We start from the raw sequence: 13,786 nt of genomic DNA, 5'->3' as shown, positions 1-13,786 counted from the left end.
AAGCAGTAACAGTTTTATTAAACTATTGCCAAATTTACTCCAAAACTTAATCTGGCCGCCGGGCAACTTTTTTCTTAGAGAAACTTAGACCAACAGCCAAATTAAATGTTGTGGTAAATTTGACAAGTAAGTTTACTATTTTATATATTAAGCTGATGTGTACATCGTTCTTTATTATAAGTATTTTTAATTTCAATAGTTGTTTTTAAAAACTTGTGTAGATATTGAAACACTTCAATTTAGATGTAAATTTTAAAAATATGTAAGTAAATTTGTTGTTTTTTAAAAAATATCAAAAAAAATCAGGGACAAGCGGCGCCAAATTGACACTGATTGTCTCCAATGGGTTAAGTCACAATCATATAATTTTGTATTTAAAACAGCTATCATAGTGAACATTTTATGATACTTCTACGTGAATATACCAATTTTCAATAATATAATATATTTGTTATTAATCCATCATCAAACAACTCGATTATATATTTCAAAACTCATAATTCGCACATAGGTATATGCATAAAACGAAAAGTGGGAGATGAAAGTAATATGATGTTTATTTATTTGAAAATGAAGCACATATCGTATACAAATAAGGAACAAATTTTATGTGTGAATTATACGAAAGAATACATCAACTAAAAAATATATATACTATGTTTCACGCCATTTATACAATACTTGAAATTCGTCTTATATAAAACATTAACAAGATCAGTTGTCATGAAGGTGCATCAGCAAAAAGTTTGAAAAAACGCTTAGCTCCTTTAAACGGAGTGTGCTTTGAGGTATTTTCGGACCCACCAATGACACATAGTCGAGTTTGAAATAGAGATACAATAACAAGCTTTAAGCTTTATTTTAGAGCCCATATATGATACAATCCATCACATAAGACAACATAAGGACCAATATACATGACAACGCAGGTAAAGTAAAACCATTTCAATTGGTTACATTGATTCCGCCATCTGAGTTGTCATGTGTCTTGAGTCGCTCGAGTCGCCCATGTCAAAGAAACTGACATTTAAGAATCCGGAAGGCAAACAAAGAGCTGGTCGACTTCGTACAATATAAACGAATCATATCGAGTTCTATTTAAAAATCTCGGGCTTTATAAACAGGGGTGAAGTGGCCATAAACAGACCTGGATAGAAGCAAATGTTGGAGAAAACCAAGGCTTACATAGGGTTGTAGCACTAAGAAAAATAATAATAATATTGAAATACTTTTGAATTTTTTTAAATTCTAATTCTATATACCTACCTAACTTAAGATTCAATCAATATTTTGATACGGTTTTATTTATAATCCACATTATATCAAGAAACAAATTAATTTGGGTGTGACCAGTAATTAATTACTTTATTATAATCTAATGACTTATGAGTCAATCAGAACGAAATTTCAGACAACTTTTCCATACATTGTAACCCACGTCGCATTATACGCCCACATAAGACATCCCACATATTGTGACTTGGCATTGTAACCGATAAACCGGTTAATTTAGCTAATGTTATTTTTAGTTACCCGGAACCTTTCGCATTTTATTCAACATTAATAATATGGGATGTTTTATTATTCATAACTTTGCATAAGTACCCTACATTTCATATGGATAAATAAAACAATATTTTCTTTATAAATACTACATAAAAAGCATACAATAAAACAGTTTTTTGAGAAAAATATGTTGTATTTTTATATATACTATAATTAATTTATTACAAAACGTGTTAAGTGTTATTTTTTTAATTAACAAATACAGATTAGTAGAGATTATAATCTCTGCGTTGGCAGCGTATAATAGATTATGTTATTTTTAAATAAAAATGTAAATACATAGCATCCAAATATATTGATGGCTTACTTTATTTACTAACGATACTGTTTTTTAAAACGTTACTTTATTATTTATATAAATATTCATTAAAATAAATATTTATTGGATAGTTAACTACTTATAAATTGTTAACACTTCGTCTTTCTGTGCCATATCCATTATTGGATAACGTCAATAATTTTGACTACATTTTCTATCACTGTTTTAAACGAGGATAAAATACTGAGCTCAGAACAGCCTCTGAGATTCTTATGCCAGGGCATTTTTTTCTACAAGAGCAAGTTTACCGAGAATCTTCCTTGAATCCATAATATGCGATGTCAGTAAGGACCCATTAACCGGTTCTATACCTTCAGCGAGTTATCTCGCTCTATGATACCGTGATCGATAGGCCGCACATATTAAATTCGCGAGTTATCTCGCCTGATAATAAACTCAAATTACTAGCCACTGTCGATTGATTTGCATAATCTAAAACATTTAATCTCACAGTGACATTTGTTTGAATAATTATGAAATACTAAGCCACAAATTATTGGTATTACAGTGATTTTAGTAAGAGCTTCGCTCTACATTCAATGTGCGTCGTTAAAAATTGCGACCTGTCAGATACTGCTATAGTAATATCGTGAGGCATAAAAATGGTAGTACTATGAACTCATTTAGTGCTAACACCGTGACTGGCGCGTTTGGAGTCGTTGACCATTAGATATAATTAACGTGTTATTTAAATGTGGTATCAAATGCAAATGCAATGGCAAAATGGCAAATGGGATCATTGTTATTATAGCACATTAGCCAGAATTCGATGGAGTCCTGTCCAGCAATTATATTTTAATCAAGATTTTTTCTACTGGCTGTGTTTATGAATTATGTAATATTTTCAATAAAGTGTTACATTTTCAAATCTTGAATGAGTAAATTATTCTTTGAATGAAAAAAATAGTTAAACTAGTAGTTTGGTCTTAAATCTAAAGAGTGGATCCAATGGGTAGAATTGTATATTGTAGTAGCCTTGTAGTGATAAAAATAATACAACTAGGTTAGTAGTAAAAGAAAATAGCGGAAAACACATTTTAAAAATACCCGATATACTGGATTATTTGTTAGTTTGGATTAGTTAAGATTAGGTTAGGTTAGGTTTGGTAAGGTTAACCTAACAAATAATCCAGTATATCGGCTATTTTCAAAATGTGTTTTCCGCTGTATTCCTCATAACCGAACTGTACCGAAAAAACTTATATACTCGTAGCTGTTGCAAAATAATAATATAAAATTTAATTATTTTGTATTGATCAGGAATGGCTTCGTTTGATTATGTATTTGAATTTTTTAGCTGTAATACAAAATACTTTGTAATTAAGTATAGACCAATTATTATTTATAATTCACGGAAAGCAACTTAACACGACATTTAAATAATATGCATTGTTCAAACACGAATCGATTAAACTCACCTCACAGAATGCATTAATGTTAGAGAAGGTGCCTATTTTATTTTATTATTTATTAAGGTCAACCAATTGAAAATATCTATATCACAAAAATATACAATATTCATGAATTGTGATGATCTCAATAATAGACAGGCACAAAAAGAATTATTAAATCAAACAGTAAATAATATAGTTTTTTGCAGGTGGTTCTAATATTGAATAGGCCACAGATCATAAATATAGGGGATGAATTTTAGTTTGATGTTTTGAAGGTATAGCACTAACATTTTTTTATTTCCTTAACCAGCTTACGAAAAAATCATTTTCAAATTAACCACGAGAGAGCCTTCGTGATTTGTATTGCATCACTTACGGTCTGCCGCAAAAGCGAATAAAAGATAAAATGCATATTTTTTATATCTATCAGTAGCAAAGGATGGAGGTAGGTTGTTGAGATCCGCCATAAATAGTGCACATTAAACTTTGTTACTCATACGTATTTGTTTTTATTGAATCAATACTACAATTTTGTTAGTTTTTAAATATCAATTAAATCCTGTCTAAATCAAACCGTAATAGTTTTTGCATACTTTGAGCAATGCGAAAAAATTGTGCACACTTTTTAATTCATACTTAATTTGTTTTCGTTGAATTAAGGATATATAAATTACATTATACTGTTGGTTCATTTTTTTAAATTCATTAATCCGCTCCTAAACCAAACTATAAAAAATAAAAAATATTATTCTATCTATTAAATATCCAAAGTTATGTATGATTTATTGCATAGTTTTAAATATTTTATAGATAGACGAGTATTTTTTGAGTTCCACCTAGTATGGCTTGGTCTCTCAAGGTTTAATTGAATTTTAAAAACTAACCAACACTATTTGTAAATTGTAGTCTTATTTCAATGAAAACAAAATACGTATGACTGACAAGGTTTAATGTGCACTATTTATGGTGGATGTTAACAGCCTACCTCCACCCTTCGCTACTGATATCTATTGAATTTTCTTTTATTCTATTTTGTGTAACTGAGAGGGAAGTTTGCGTAAGTTGAACCCAATATTGGTTTTGTATATTATGCGACTGTATAGCAAAGGTTAATATCAAACCAACTACATATCTACTCAAGGTATAGTTAACCTATTTTTGGATAATAATTGTTATGGGCAATCTAAGTATTTACGACAAATACTTTTGAAAAATAATTACAAGAAAAAAATAACTTTGTATATACTACGTTTTTCAATTTTCTGTTCAATTATTATGCTCAATATGCTCAAACTTATACTTGATATGAAGTAAATAAAAAACAAACACACAAATATAGAATACTTAATGAAATGTCATTTTGACATTTCATTTTGATTTCCATAGTAACGCACGTATATATTAATAATTTAGTTACTAGGACCACTCCCTTAGCAACCAATAATAGTCTTTTACTTTTTACGGACTTTTGTGAAATAACTTTCCATAGAAAACAGAATTAACTGAAAATGAATTCAATTCTACTTAAAGATAGTTAAAACTATTAAAAAATGAATTAGCATCGTGTTCTGATATATTCTAAAAGTTTCAAATGTCTAGCTAGTCGGGAAGTTAGTTAAAAATCGATTGCAAGATTTGTACTGGACAAACAACCACCGGACAAATAAGAATACGTCATAACAGTATTTATAACAGTTACTTATGTTCATCTAACATTGGTTTCCAACCTTTTTTTAAATTTTAAAACCAGTATTTTTTATAACAGCCGAATAATTCGCGATCCTCTGCTACATATTGACTAAAAAAACTTCTGAAAAGCATATAGAAAATAGAAAAAAAAATTGAAAAAACATATGTCGTCCAGCGGGATTGGAGCCTGCATCTCACGGTAATCACGACCATATTCACTGACCACTATGCTATAAATAGGTATCCTATCCAATTGTGTTACTAATTACTTTCTAAATTGTGTTACTAATTACTTGGCAATCGACTTTTGTTTTTTAAATAAAAGTATTAAATTACCTTAATTACTAACCTATTTTTGTTGTGTTTTCAAATTATGTATGTTCAACAAAAGAATGTTACATTTTTATAACTTGTAAATTATTCTTTGAATACAAAAATAACATTTTAATAGGGTAACAAAAACCTTCTTTTATAAATTTGATACGTGCATTATTAATCATTTTTTTCTATCAAATAATCTCGTTTGTTTGCGTATACTCGTATATTCAAAGTGTATACGGTGCAAACCCTGAATAGTAATAATGATAAAAAACCCATTGTATGTCTATAACTGAAAACTACCCTTAGATTAAATATGCCTGTTGCATGCACCGCTATGTAAAATATAATTACTCTTTCCATGAATAATTTATATAAACGAATAAAGCTACACCAATTAAAGCCTCAATGGCAAAACTAAACCAATGCAAGTTTTTATTATTGTGTATTTTAATGTAAATTGCTTTTAAATTAACAGTTTTTCCTCTGGCTGCGACACCATTTTGAATTTCTAAATTTATATTTAAAAATCTGTGTGTAGTTTGTACAGTTACAATCATTACGTTTTCGTACAAATTGTTAACAATTAAAAGTTTAAAAAATTAAAAGCATCAACTAGGTAGAATTTGAATTTAAATTCTTATTGATACCTATACGTTTTGTACTCAAATGGAACAGTAGGTGCAAAACTTAAATCAATTATAAATTCAATGTATATAAACTATTTATATAATTTTGAAGCCATATTATCCTTTATATTTATTTTAAACATTTGATGACTGCATGAAGTATTTTTATTATATAACATAGTATTCTTTTAAACCCCTCGATCTAATGTTTTAGAATATAGTCATATTTCAGGACATCCATATTGTGCAGTGGTGTTAAGATTTTTTATGTATATTAATTTTCAAACCCATTTATAAAACCATTAGTAAAATTGTTGTTAGTGAAATATTTACGATAAAAAATTATATTTATAATCTCTGTGATCCCAAATTTGACAATAATTAGGCATTTTATAATTCAAAAAATGGGCACTCATTTAACTCATTTGAAGATACTGATTATAAGCTATGTCTTTGACCATTCAAATATGATAAAACATCATAGGAATAATGATTGTTTTATAATAATTATTGACCTAAGAATAAGGTAGTTTATTTTTTAAATGCGACATTTCTATTGGCATTTCCCAGTGCTTAAGTTACAACATACGGCCGTAGCCATAAATTGACAATCGATAACTGAAGTAGAGAGTAGCATCATGTTAATGCGCGTGTTTGAACATGTACCTAACCGAAAAAAAGTAATTTTTAATGTTATTAATTGTTTTTAATGTTAATGTTAACAACAATTTTACTAATGGTTTTATAAATGCGTTTAAAAATTAATAAATCTAAAAAATCTTAACACCACAACACATGGATGTACTGAAATATGACTATATTCGAAAACATTAGATCGAGAGGTTTAAAAGAATACTATTTTATGTAATAAAAATACTTTATGGAGTCATCAAATGTTTAAAATAAATATAAAAATAATAAGGCTTTAAAATTATATAAATAGATTATCTATAACGTTTAAGGAACGTCCAGGCTGATGCTCTGAAAATACCCTAAAAATCTCCATTTTGACCTACGTTACGCATGTGGGCCCTTAAGTTTCTAAATAAAGATTTAAGCTTCAAAAAACTATTGCAAACAAATTAAATCCGTCATTAATGGCATACAAATAAAAACATCTTTAAATAAATATGTCACAACCTGAATTTGAGAATATGAAACTCACGCAAACAATAAGTGTAAACAGAAAAAAATGACAATTCATCATATTGACAATGCCATCTTCTTATATCCGACCAAAGGTACAATAGACGCCTACCTACTATTTCGGGACAGCTCTGTTTACCTCGACAAACGTCCGCAATACAACAAAACCCTGGGTGCGAGGCAAAAACGATGGCCACGGAGAAAAAGCGGGATGTTCCGGTCAGCGGACACCTCAAAGGAAGCACTGGGATTTTAATATAGCTGAATTCAGAGCTGAGGAACCGAAATTAGAAACCGGAATCTAGACTTGTAGAACAAAACACCGAAATGAAGAATGATTACCTTTTATCATAATAACAGAAGGTGGTTTTGTACTAAAAAACTTTTTACTTTTAAATCATTGTACGAAGATATTGTTGTGGTTATTTTCTATGCTTGTTTTTGATGCTTACGATGGCCAGTAACGTGTCGGTTTATACTGTCATTAATTGTACTGGGTTCAAAACTTGGGTCTATCAAATTTACATGTTATTATTCGATATGTGTTTGGACCCATAGTATCGACTTAATAGATTTTTGGCGAATATTATTTGGAGGAGATAGAGTAGTGTTTGGATGTTAGGACGGGAGAGCTTATTGGTCGTTACAAGAATACAATAAACACAATAATAATATGTTAAAATGTGTCGCAATTAAGCATGGCAATCGAGGCATAGTGGTAATGCACAGGGTGCGATACCCAAAAGACGCAGGTTTGATTCCTGTCGGGTGTCTTACTTTTTTCAAAAAATATTTTTTCCTTTGGCTATATTTTCTCGTGAGCGTTTTCAGATATATTATGTATGTAAAACAAAAATTATTGTTATACATAAACATATTATATAAGATAAAAATCGATGATTTTGGGTAGTTGAATTTAAAATCTTCTTGATATCAGGCAAATATTAGAAAGTTATAATAGTTATTATAGTATATAGTCTTATAATAATGAAAATATATTAAATTACTAGATAAAAAGATCTTTTGACATACTTTTAACGTTTTTAAATTTTCTCTTGAATTATTATGATCAATATGCTCAAACTTGATATGAAGTTAATAAAAAACAAACAAACAAATAATATAGAACAATGAAATGTCATTTTGACATTTCATTTTGGTTTCCATAGTAACGCACGTACATGTTAATAATTGAGTTGCTAGGACCACCCCCTTAGCAACCAATAATAGTCTTTTACTTTTACGAATTTTTCTGAAATAACTTTTCTACAAAACAGAATTAACTGAAAATTAATTCAATTCTGCTTAAAAATGGCTGAAAGTTTCAAATGTCTAGCTATACGGGAAGTTAGTTAAAAATCGATTGCAAGATTTGTACTGGACAAACAAGAATACGAGCTAATAAAAACGTTGTAAAATTGCTTATTTTGAGACACTTGGATACTGTTCTAATAAATCCGCGGAACATAGCTTGGGAAACTCTCTTCTATGACATAATATAGTAATATGTGTAGCCTGGGAAGTATAAAGATGAAAGCTCTTTTAAAAAACGTAAAAACAAGCAAACTTTCTAAATACTAATCGAAACTTGAATGAAAAACTTTTCCTTTTTTAAAGTGCTCGGCAAATCCGTGTGAATGGATGCCCACTTTACAATAGAGATTTATTCACAGTTTTTATGTGCGTATTTTTTGTTGTTCGTTTGTTGTTTCCCAAAAATAATAAAAAAAAAGCACAAAAGTTCTTGTTACAACAAATCATCCCCCGAAAAGGCTGAGCGCGCGGAGGTTGCTGGCACTTTCAAAAGTTTAAATTAAACGCCAAAAGTGCTCGCGGATAGCAAAAAGTGGGAATTCATTTAAATTTACAGGCAACGCGAGGTATCTGAAATGAATTGACTATAGTGTATTATAATTAAATTGGCTATACCTAATGTGACAAAAATAATAAGGCATCAAAACTGTGATTAAATCAATGTATTTATTTTGTATGATAAAAAACGCCTAATGGCTTTTTTAAATACTTTTTTTTGCACGTTTGTATAATCTAACTGTTTAAAAATTGCCATTAATTTTCAAAAATTGACGATAAAATCAAATTGCTGCATGTTTTTAAAAAACGATCAAAATGACACCCGAGTTTTTGCAAGTTTTGAACGGTATGTATTTATTTGACCGCCCATTATGACGAAATGCTGTATTTTATAAAGTGTATACTGTAGTTTCATATATTATCGTCGGTGTTTTGTAAAGTTTCATGACAAAACAGAACAGTGACAAAACAGCACATGACAAAAGAGAACATGACAAAACAGAACAACGATAAATATAAATATATCTCTATTATGTTAATAGATTTTTAATAGCATAGATTTTCAATACGTCATAATAAATAAAATTATATGCCTAATTTCTGTATTCCTAATCGCTAGAAAGCCTCAAATAAACGGGAATTAACTCGGTGTTGCCGGCAAGCTTAGGATATCTCATCTTAATCAATATAATAAAATGTTCAAAATTATTGGGTGACTAGGTACAACGAAATAATGACCTTACCTAACCAAACCTAAATAGATTCCACAAAAATTAATGTTTCATTTTTCCCCTGGGTGTTCTGTTTTATCACTGTTCTATTTTGTCATGTTCTGTTTTGTCATGTTTTTTGGTACCTGTGGATGATTATAAATGTCTAACAAGTTTATAATAAAGCTTATAACGAATACTGTCTTTATAATAGGCTTTATAATATACCTAATATTTCAAAAGGCCTAATATGTCACATTCACTTTTTATTCGTAACACAACGTGAATATTGCCCTTACGAGTATCGTTTTGAAGTACATACTTTCCTGTGATGATACGAATTCGTCGTTTTTACAAAACAAAGCTAGTGAGGTACATACGGTTTTTTCATTAAAAACTGAATTTCGCCAATATGGTTGATTCGCCCTTTTTACAAAACACCGACGATATCAGCTGAAGCATGGAACTGTAAATAAAAAATGATCTAGAAATTTTAGATCCTGAGAGGATTATAACATGGGCCTACACAGAGTAGAGGTTGTATTAACAGATTTTTTGTTTTTACGAGGAATGAATGTTAGTTATTTGCTCAACCTATTATGTATATTATACTCTGACTCCAAACACAGACCCATGATATTATTCACCGACGCTTAAGCCACTCAGCCATCATGGAAAAAGAATCAGAAGAGATTAGAGTTATGTAATTAAAAACAACCTTTCATTCTTCAGATTCGCAGAAATAATATATAATTGGGTGCAGGGACGTTAATTTTACGATTTAAATTAATCCAGTTTCTACATGAGTAGTTATTGTTCTTGAATAGTTGTAGAGTGAATGAGAGAGATCATTCCGTCTCATTATACGAGTTTTATACTCAATCGTAGATAAGTCGCTTATTTTTTTAGACTTGACAATGGTGTTATAACTAATAATTACAAAATAAAAAGTACTTTTTAGATACCATGATTTTAAATTTTCTGTTGAATCATAATATAAACTTGACAATTCTATGTATTAATAATTTAGGACAAATAATGCAATTGTCAACAAATCATTTTTTTGCTATTTTGCAACAAACAAACAAACAAATATAGAATACTGAAATGTCATTTTGATTTCCATAGTAACGCACGTATATCTTAATAATTAAGTTGCTAAAACCACCCTCTTAGCAACCAATAATAGTATTTTACTTTTTACGGATTTCCGCCTTTGCTTGAGCTTTTCATACAAAACAGAATTAACTGAAAATGAATTCAATTCTACTTAAAGATGGCTATAAGTATTAAAAGAATGCAATGCCAACGTGTTCTGATAAATTCTAAAAGTTTCAAATATCTAGCTAGTCAGGAAGCTAGTTAAAAATCGATTTCAAGATTTGTACTGGATAAACAACCACCGGACAAACAAGAATACGAGCTAAGAAAATCGTAGTAAAATAGCTAGGTATCTACTTAAAAGCACATTATGTAGAGTTTAATATGATTTAATATATTATTATCATTTTCTACAAATCTGCCAAAATAACATTCATACACACACTTAGTTGAGGTATTGTAGAATTATTATCAACCCACAAATAATTAAAGATAATTAGGTACATTCTGTACTGTTGAACTATAATAATTTGATGTGGGAATAACAATTCATCCACTGTCTGCTATATTTTGATTTCGGGCTGTCAGACTACTAATTAGTTATACCAAAAGTTAACGTCATGACGTGTCTGTTGGTTATGAGTGTAACCTTTGAGGATATCAATAAAAATACCCTTGAAACAATACCGGTTCGGAAGTTCTTAATTCACCTATTGCCATATATAATATATTATATAATTCCTTAGTCAGAAGCCGGTTTGAGAGTCGATCGATTGTTTGGGCCCCGCATCAGTTGAAATGTGACCTTATCGTAGAGAGAGTTTAAAAGAAAACTTTGAGACTCCTTTATTTTCGATTATATGGATACTATCCATGGCTCTATGTAACTTCGGTAAACGTGGTATAAATGAAAACTGCACCGTTCTTGGTAGTATCAACTTGAGTGTTCCTGATAACTATCTTAGCAATTGGGAGCATCACTTGTATCTCCCAATGTGCAGAACTAACCTGCCATTGGTAATGCCAATTGAAGGGGAATAACTTTTTTCAATCAAATCGCTTCGGATGTTGATATATTCCATCTACGTGAGGATGAGTATACATAGGTGGGCGTTCTTAATCATAAATCATAAATTCTTAAAATAGGGTCCACATAGCTTATTTAGAGTGCTTCCACGCTGTATAATTTTTGTACCTATTTCCTTTTTATATTGTTGTGATTCTGCATATATTTATTTCTTCTTTACACTGTTTTTACTTTTAAATTTCATGGTGTGAACGTCTTAAATTTATAATTTGTAATGTTTACTGCGTATTATTTGAATATCTATAAGTATAGATATATATGCGCGTTATAAATTTGACAAATTTGACAGGATTAATATTCAAATGAAAGTTAAAACCCATGCAAGTTTTACAATTACCTAACTATAATGCACATAAAGGGGGAGGGTTTTGAGTCTAGACCTCTTCAGAAACATTACCAAAATCCAGAAATATTTAAGTAAAGGAATCGAATATTTCATATAACGCTGATATTTAAACATTTTTCGCAAACACGGCACGGATGACACAATTGGACACTCACGGTCATAATAATTAGGGACGATGCGTACATAACGAATCGTGGGTGAGCTTTCCATCAGTGGTTATAGCTGCAGGCTATAATATTTCCATAACTAGTGCGGGAGTCTATAGCAGAAGCAACAAGGCCCGTCGAGTAGAAGGTAATGAAAAATAGTAATTAATGGCTTCTCTAATACTGTGAAGCTCTGCAACGAGTCGCATACAATAATATATTGTACACGTTATTATTATGTACTCCCCTCAACGTAAAAAAATAATACGTAGGTAATTAATCTAGCACTAGTCGTAATTAATTAAGATGCTCGTAGCTTAATTGGAAAAACTGGCACGAATCCAGCAGATATAGATTCAAGTCCCAAAGGATATCGTGTTTTTTTCTAAAAAATGTTTTTTTTCAGTGTGCATATTCATGAGATGTTTTCAAATTATGTATATTCAATATTTAGAATGTTACATTCTCAAATCTTGTATCTTATTCGTTGAATAAAAAAAAAGTTTATTATATAAATAAACCTTTGACATTTTTTTCTGATAATAATGTTCTTTTTATGAAGTTTAAAAAGTCTTTTCAATTTTGATTTGAATAATATATTATTTAATATGTTAAGTTGACACTGATGATGTATACAAAAAAAATAACCTTCTCATATAAAAAGGTAAACGTGTAATAACTTAGAAATAGGTATATTTTTTACTTATTCTGAGATTGTAATTGCACATTATTTCTCTTAGCTTTCAAATATTTAAATAGGGTTTATGTTTGTTATTTAAATGTTTTTTGTATCATTTATCTATGGAAATATTTTTTTACCTAAAGTAATAATATCAAACTTAAATGAAACACAAAAAAATGCAAGATTTTGAGATAGTATTTTTTATAACCACGATTTTATATGAATAAGTATATCATTTATTATTCCCTCAAAATATTAAATTACGAAGAACATTTTGTTTATTTTAACAAATCTTCAGAATTTACTTTCATATACCATAGCAAACTAAATGGGTAGGTACCAATTTATATATTAACGGTACACATGCTCAGCGTATGTCAAAATGAAGTTTTATGCTATTTTCAGAGCATGTGTGTGTTTGAACATGTACCTCACTAAAAAAATTTTTTTTTTTAAAAAACGGTACATGTTCAAAAACACGCGTTACCATGATCTTATTCCCTACTTAATTTTTCGTTTGTCAATTTATGGTTACGGCCGTATGTTGTAGCTTAGCCACTGGGAAATGCCAATAGAAATGGCGTATTTCAAAAAAATACTTCCTTATTCTTAGGTCAATAATAATTATATAGCAAACATTATTTGTAGAATGTTTATCACATTTGAATGTTCAAAGACATTGCTTATAATCAGTATCTTTATAATGTATCTTAAAATGTGTAAATCTTGCCCATTTTTTGACCAATAAAATGCCTAAATCTTGTCAAATTTGGGATCACAGAGATTATCAACATAATTTTTTATCGTAAATATTTCACTATAATAATGTCGGCATAAATTT

Source organism: Rhyacophila brunnea, unplaced genomic scaffold (assembly GCF_057557595.1).
Source record: "Rhyacophila brunnea isolate RB1 unplaced genomic scaffold, BYU_Rbru_1.0 scaffold_24, whole genome shotgun sequence".
Lineage (NCBI taxonomy): Eukaryota > Metazoa > Arthropoda > Insecta > Trichoptera > Rhyacophilidae > Rhyacophila > Rhyacophila brunnea.
This window is presented reverse-complemented; position numbering follows the sequence as displayed.